Below are 8,146 nucleotides of genomic sequence, written 5' to 3' on the forward strand. Positions count from 1 at the left end.
GGTTGTCACAGGAAGCTCTTGATCCACACACGTTGTCTTTGAGGTAGCCATAAAAAGAATCCTGAATATGAAGTCTCTACCTTAAGAATTGACTGAATGACAGATGGTTGAATTGCGTGATTTTCACTATGTGCAGGTTAATTGACAATAGCTCTAGGCTGTTTTTAACCACTTCCGGTTGTCACAGGAAGCTCTTACTCAACACACGTTGTCTTTGGGGTAGGCATAAACAGAATCCTGAATATGAAGTGTCTACCTTAAGAATTGACTGAATGACACATGGTTGAGTTGCGTGATTTTCACTATCTGCAGGTTGGCCATATGACAATAGCTCTAGGCTGTTTTTAACAACTTCCGGTTGTCACAGGAAGCTCTTGATCCACACACTTTGTCTTTGGGGTAGACATAAAAAGAATCCTGAATATGAAGTGTCTACCTTAAGAATTGACTGAATGACAGATGGTTGAGTTGTGTGATTTTCACTATGTGCAGGTTAATTGACAATAGCTCTAGGCTGTTTTTAACCACTTCCGGTTGTCACAGGAAGCTCTCACACAACACACGTTGTCTTTGGGGTAGGCATAAACAGAATCCTGAATATGAAGTGTCTACCTTAAGAATTGACTGAATGACACATGGTTGAGTTGCGTGATTTTCACTATCTGCAGCTGGTCATATGACAATAGCTCTTGGCTGTTTTTAACCACTTCCGGTTGTCAAAGGAAGCTCTTACACAACACACGTTGTCTTTGGGGTAGACATAAACAGAATCCAGAAGATGAAGCATCTACCTTAAGTATTGACTGAATGACATATGGTTGAGTTGCATGATTTTCACTATCTGCTGGTTGGCCATATGACAAAAGCTCTAGGCTGTTTTTAACAACTTCTGGTTGTCACAGGAAGCTCTTACTAAACACACGATGTCTTTGGGGTAGCCATAAACATAATCCAGAAGATGAAGCATCTACGTTAAGAATTGACTGAATGACACATTGTTGAGTTGCATGATTTTCACTATCTGCAGGTTGGCCATATGACAATAGCTCTAGGCTGTTTTTAACAACTTCCGGTTGTCACAGGAAGGTCTTACTAAACACACGTTGTCTTTGGGGTAGCCATAAACAGAATCCAGAAGATGAAGCATCTACCTTAAGAATTGACTAAATGACACATGGTTGAGTTGAGTGATTTTCACTATCTTCAGGTTGGCCATATGACAATAGCTCTAGGCTGTTTTTAACAACGTCCGGTTGTCACAGGAAGCTCTTACTAAACACACGTTGTCTTTGGGGTAGCCATAAACAGAATCCAGAAGATGAAGCATCTACCTTAAGAATTGACTGAATGACACATGGTTGAGTTGAGTGATTTTCACTATCTTCAGGTTGGCCATATGACAATAGCTCTAGGCTGTTTTTAACAACTTCCGGTTGTCACAGGAAGCTCTTACTAAACACACGTTGTCTTTGGGTTAGCAATAAACAGAATCCAGAAGATGAAGCATGTACCTTAAGAATTGACTGAATGACACATGGTTGAGTTGAGTGATTTTCACTATCTGCAGGTTGGCCATATGACAATAGCTCTAGGCTGTTTTTAACAACTTCCGGTTGTCACAGGAAGCTCTTGATCCACACACGTTGTCTTTAGGGTAGCCATAAAAAGATTCCTGAATATGAAGTCTCTACCTTAAGAATTGACTGAATGACAGATGGTTGAATTGCTTGATTTTCACAATGTGCAGGTTAATTGACAATAGCTCTAGGCTGTTTTTAACATCTTCTGGTTGTCACAGGAAGCTCTTGCTCAACACACGTTGTCTTTGGGGTAGACATAAAAAGAATCCTGAATATGAAGTCTCTACCTTAAGAATTGACTGAATGACAGATGGTTGAATTGCTTGATTTTCACTATGTGCAGGTTAATTGACAATAGCTCTAGGCTGTTTTTAACCACTTCCGGTTGTCACAGGAAGCTCTTACTCAACACACGTTGTCTTTGGGGTAGGCATAAACAGAATCCTGAATATGAAGTGTCTACCTTAAGAATTGACTGAATGACACATGGTTGAGTTGCGTGATTTTCACTATCTGCAGGTTGGCCATATGACAATAGCTCTAGGCTGTTTTTAACAACTTCCGGTTGTCACAGGAAGCTCTTGATCCAAACACTTTGTCTTTGGGGTAGACATAAAAAGAATCCTGAATATGAAGTGTCTACCTTAAGAATTGACTGAATGACAGATGGTTGAGTTGTGTGATTTTCACTATCTGCAGGTGGTCATATGTCAATAGCTCTTGGCTGTTTTTAACAACGTCCGGTTGTCACAGGAAGCTCTTGCTCAACACACGTTGTCTTTGGGGTAGACATAAACAGAATCCTGAATATGAAGTCTCTACCTTAAGAATTGACTGAATGACACATGGTTGAGTTGCGTGATTTTCACTATCTGCTGGTTGGCCATATGACAATAGCTCTAGGCTGTTTTTAACAACTTCCGGTTGTCACAGGAAGCTCTTGATCCAAACACTTTGTCTTTGGGGTAGACATAAAAAGAATCCTGAATATGAAGTGTCTACCTTAAGAATTGACAGAATGACAGATGGTTGAGTTGTGTGATTTTCACTATCTGCAGGTGGCCATATGTCAATAGCTCTTGGCTGTTTTTAACAACGTCCGGTTGTCACAGGAAGCTCTTGCTCAACACACGTTGTCTTTGGGGTAGACATAAACAGAATCCTGAATATGAAGTCTCTACCTTAAGAATTGACTGAATGACACATGGTTGAGTTGCGTGATTTTCACTATCTGCTGGTTGGCCATATGACAATAGCTCTAGGCTGTTTTTAACAACTTCTGGTTGTCACAGGAAGCTCTTACTAAACACACGTTGTCTTTGGGGTAGCCATAAACAGAATCCAGAAGATGAAGCATCTACCTTAAGAATTGACTGAATGACACATGGTTGAGTTGAGTGATTTTCACTATCTGCAGGTTGGCCATATGACAATAGCTCTAGGCTGTTTTTAACAACTTCTGGTTGTCACAGGAAGCTCTTACTAAACACACGTTGTCTTTGGGGTAGCCATAAACAGAATCCAGAAGATGAAGCATCTACCTTAAGAATTGACTGAATGACACATGGTTGAGTTGCGTGATTTTCACTATCTGCAGGTTGGCCATATGACAATAGCTCTAGGCTGTTTTTAACAACTTCCGGTTGTCACAGGAAGCTCTTGATCCACACACTTTGTCTTTGGGGTAGAAATAAAAAGAATCCTGAATATGAAGTGTCTACCTTAAGAATTGACTGAATGACAGATGGTTGAGTTGTGTGATTTTCACTATGTGCAGGTTAATTGACAATAGCTCTAGGCTGTTTTTAACCACTTCCGGTTGTCACAGGAAGCTCTCACACAACACACGTTGTCTTTGGGGTAGGCATAAACAGAATCCTGAATATGAAGTGTCTACCTTAAGAATTGACTGAATGACACATGGTTGAGTTGCGTGATTTTCACTATCTGCAGGTGGTCATATGACAATAGCTCTTGGCTGTTTTTAACCACTTCCGGTTGTCAAAGGAAGCTCTTACACAACACACGTTGTCTTTGGGGTAGACATAAACAGAATCCAGAAGATGAAGCATCTACCTTAAGTATTGACTGAATGACATATGGTTGAGTTGCATGATTTTCACTATCTGCTGGTTGGCCATATGACAAAAGCTCTAGGCTGTTTTTAACAACTTCTGGTTGTCACAGGAAGCTCTTACTAAACACACGATGTCTTTGGGGTAGCCATAAACATAATCCAGAAGATGAAGCATCTACCTTAAGAATTGACTGAATGACACATTGTTGAGTTGCATGATTTTCACTATCTGCAGGTAGCCATATGACAATAGCTCTAGGCTGTTTTTAAAAACTTCCGGTTGCCACAGGAAGCTCTTGCTCAACACACGTTGTCTTTGGGGTAGACATAAACAGAATCCTGAATATGAAGTCTCTACCTTAAGTATTGACTAAATGACACATGGTTGAGTTGAGTGATTTTCACTATCTTCAGGTTGGCCATATGACAATAGCTCTAGGCTGTTTTTAACAACGTCCGGTTGTCACAGGAAGCTCTTACTAAACACACGTTGTCTTTGGGGTAGCCATAAACAGAATCCAGAAGATGAAGCATCTACCTTAAGAATTGACTGAATGACACATGGTTGAGTTGCGTGATTTTCACTATCTGCTGGTTGGCCATATGACAATAGCTCTAGGCTGTTTTTAACAACTTCTGGTTGTCACAGGAAGCTCTTACTAAACACACGTTGTCTTTGGGGTAGCCATAAACAGAATCCAGAAGATGAAGCATCTACCTTAAGAATTGACTGAATGACACATGGTTGAGTTGCGTGATTTTCACTATCTGCAGGTTGGCCATATGACAATAGCTCTAGGCTGTTTTTAACAACTTCCGGTTGTCACAGGAAGCTCTTGATCCACACACTTTGTCTTTGGGGTAGACATAAAAAGAATCCTGAATATGAAGTGTCTACCTTAAGAATTGACTGAATGACAGATGGTTGAGTTGTGTGATTTTCACTATGTGCAGGTTAATTGACAATAGCTCTAGGCTGTTTTTAACCACTTCCGGTTGTCACAGGAAGCTCTCACACAACACACGTTGTCTTTGGGGTAGGCATAAACAGAATCCTGAATATGAAGTGTCTACCTTAAGAATTGACTGAATGACACATGGTTGAGTTGCGTGATTTTCACTATCTGCAGGTGGTCATATGACAATAGCTCTTGGCTGTTTTTAACCACTTCCGGTTGTCAAAGGAAGCTCTTACACAACACACGTTGTCTTTGGGGTAGACATAAACAGAATCCAGAAGATGAAGCATCTACCTTAAGTATTGACTGAATGACATATGGTTGAGTTGCATGATTTTCACTATCTGCTGGTTGGCCATATGACAAAAGCTCTAGGCTGTTTTTAACAACTTCTGGTTGTCACAGGAAGCTCTTACTAAACACACGATGTCTTTGGGGTAGCCATAAACAGAATCCAGAAGATGAAGCATCTACCTTAAGAATTGACTGAATGACACATGGTTGAGTTGAGTGATTTTCACTATCTGCAGGTTGGCCATATGACAATAGCTCTAGGCTTTTTTTAACAACTTCCGGTTGTCACAGGAAGCTCTTGATCCACACACGTTGTCTTTGGGGTAGCCATAAAAAGAATCCTGAATATGAAGTCTCTACCTTAAGAATTGACTGAATGACAGATGGTTGAATTGCTTGATTTTCACTATGTGCAGGTTAATTGACAATAGCTCTAGGCTGTTTTTAACATCTTCTGGTTGTCACAGGAAGCTCTTGCTCAACACACGTTGTCTTTGGGGTAGACATAAAAAGAATCCTGAATATGAAGTCTCTACCTTAAGAATTGACTGAATGACAGATGGTTGAATTGCTTGATTTTCACTATGTGCAGGTTAATTGACAATAGCTCTAGGCTGTTTTTAACCACTTCCGGTTGTCACAGGAAGCTCTTACTCAACACACGTTGTCTTTGGGGTAGGCATAAACAGAATCCTGAATATGAAGTGTCTACCTTAAGAATTGACTGAATGACACATGGTTGAGTTGCGTGATTTTCACTATCTGCAGGTTGGCCATATGACAATAGCTCTAGGCTGTTTTTAACAACTTCCGGTTGTCACAGGAAGCTCTTGATCCAAACACTTTGTCTTTGGGGTAGACATAAAAAGAATCCTGAATATGAAGTGTCTACCTTAAGAATTGACTGAATGACAGATGGTTGAGTTGTGTGATTTTCACTATCTGCAGGTGGCCATATGTCAATAGCTCTTGGCTGTTTTTAACAATGTCCGGTTGTCACAGGAAGCTCTTGCTCAACACACGTTGTCTTTGGGGTAGACATAAACAGAATCCAGAAGATGAAGCATCTACCTTAAGAATTGACTGAATGACACATTGTTGAGTTGCATGATTTTCACTATCTGCAGGTTGGCCATATGACAATAGCTCTAGGCTGTTTTTAACAACTTCCGGTTGCCACAGGAAGCTCTTGCTCAACACACGTTGTCTTTGGGGTAGACATAAACAGAATCCTGAATATGAAGTCTCTACCTTAAGTATTGACTAAATGACACATGGTTGAGTTGAGTGATTTTCACTCTCTTCAGGTTGGCCATATGACAATAGCTCTAGGCTGTTTTTAACAACTTCCGGTTGTCACAGGAAGCTCTTACTAAACACACGTTGTCTTTGGGGTAGCCATAAACAGAATCCAGAAGATGAAGCATCTACCTTAAGAATTGACTAAATGACACATGGTTGAGTTGAGTGATTTTCACTATCTTCAGGTTGGCCATATGACAATAGCTCTAGGCTGTTTTTAACAACGTCCGGTTGTCACAGGAAGCTCTTACTAAACACACGTTGTCTTTGGGGTAGCCATAAACAGAATCCAGAAGATGAAGCATCTACCTTAAGAATTGACTGAATGACACATGGTTGAGTTGAGTGATTTTCACTATCTTCAGGTTGGCCATATGACAATAGCTCTAGGCTGTTTTTAACAACTTCCGGTTGTCACAGGAAGCTCTTACTAAACACACGTTGTCTTTGGGTTAGCAATAAACAGAATCCAGAAGATGAAGCATCTACCTTAAGAATTGACTGAATGACACATGGTTGAGTTGAGTGATTTTCACTATCTGCAGGTTGGCCATATGACAATAGCTCTAGGCTGTTTTTAACAACTTCCGGTTGTCACAGGAAGCTCTTGATCCACACACGTTGTCTTTAGGGTAGCCATAAAAAGATTCCTGAATATGAAGTCTCTACCTTAAGAATTGACTGAATGACAGATGGTTGAATTGCTTGATTTTCACAATGTGCAGGTTAATTGACAATAGCTCTAGGCTGTTTTTAACATCTTCTGGTTGTCACAGGAAGCTCTTGCTCAACACACGTTGTCTTTGGGGTAGACATAAAAAGAATCCTGAATATGAAGTCTCTACCTTAAGAATTGACTGAATGACAGATGGTTGAATTGCTTGATTTTCACTATGTGCAGGTTAATTGACAATAGCTCTAGGCTGTTTTTAACCACTTCCGGTTGTCACAGGAAGCTCTTACTCAACACACGTTGTCTTTGGGGTAGGCATAAACAGAATCCTGAATATGAAGTGTCTAACCTTAAGAATTGACTGAATGACACATGGTTGAGTTGCGTGATTTTCACTATCTGCAGGTTGGCCATATGACAATAGCTCTAGGCTGTTTTTAACAACTTCCGGTTGTCACAGGAAGCTCTTGATCCAAACACTTTGTCTTTGGGGTAGACATAAAAAGAATCCTGAATATGAAGTGTCTACCTTAAGAATTGACTGAATGACAGATGGTTGAGTTGTGTGATTTTCACTATCTGCAGGTGGTCATATGTCAATAGCTCTTGGCTGTTTTTAACAACGTCCGGTTGTCACAGGAAGCTCTTGCTCAACACACGTTGTCTTTGGGGTAGACATAAACAGAATCCTGAATATGAAGTCTCTACCTTAAGAATTGACTGAATGACACATGGTTGAGTTGCGTGATTTTCACTATCTGCTGGTTGGCCATATGACAATAGCTCTAGGCTGTTTTTAACAACTTCCGGTTGTCACAGGAAGCTCTTGATCCAAACACTTTGTCTTTGGGGTAGACATAAAAAGAATCCTGAATATGAAGTGTCTACCTTAAGAATTGACTGAATGACAGATGGTTGAGTTGTGTGATTTTCACTATCTGCAGGTGGCCATATGTCAATAGCTCTTGGCTGTTTTTAACAACGTCCGGTTGTCACAGGAAGCTCTTGCTCAACACACGTTGTCTTTGGGGTAGACATAAACAGAATCCTGAATATGAAGTCTCTACCTTAAGAATTGACTGAATGACACATGGTTGAGTTGCGTGATTTTCACTATCTGCTGGTTGGCCATATGACAATAGCTCTAGGCTGTTTTTAACAACTTCTGGTTGTCACAGGAAGCTCTTACTAAACACACGTTGTCTTTGGGGTAGCCATAAACAGAATCCAGAAGATGAAGCATCTACCTTAAGAATTGACT

Source organism: Salmo salar, chromosome 14 (genome assembly GCF_965601325.2).
Source record: "Salmo salar chromosome 14, fSalSal1, whole genome shotgun sequence".
Classification (NCBI taxonomy): Eukaryota; Metazoa; Chordata; class Actinopteri; order Salmoniformes; family Salmonidae; genus Salmo; species Salmo salar.